Genomic DNA, 469 nt, shown 5'->3' with positions numbered 1-469 from the left:
TTGACAAAACTCAAACCCGCATCTCTCTCTCTCTCTCTCTCTCTCTCTCTCTCTCTCTCTCTCTCTCTCTCTCTTTCAAACACACTCAGGATTTCTGGCTCAAAATCTTTCAGATCGCCCACTTATGTCTTTCTTTACGATGCATTTCACGAATAAGATCTCCAGCTTTGTGGAATATAATTAAGCCTTTTGGAACCTCTTTAGGGCATCCTGTGGGGTTTATACGCTGTAATTAATTGCTTCATTAATAATAAATAAATAGTTAGGCATAAGCCATTCACAAGATCGGGGTTGCCAGGTTGTGCAAAATCGTGTTCCATGTTCCTCGCTTTCAAAGAAGCCACAACGTTCGTCAAACACTTGCAGTTATACATATTAATAAAGCATTAGTAAACAATCCATGAAGTCTGATTTAAGTTCAGTTTCCCAACTGCCCTTTTTCAGAGGTTGAGTCTTTGAACAGTCCAAA

This window comes from Trachinotus anak, unplaced genomic scaffold (assembly GCF_046630095.1).
Source record: "Trachinotus anak isolate AG129_WGS33_773 ecotype Australia unplaced genomic scaffold, CSIRO_AGI_Tana_v1 ptg000032l, whole genome shotgun sequence".
Lineage (NCBI taxonomy): Eukaryota > Metazoa > Chordata > Actinopteri > Carangiformes > Carangidae > Trachinotus > Trachinotus anak.
This window is presented reverse-complemented; position numbering follows the sequence as displayed.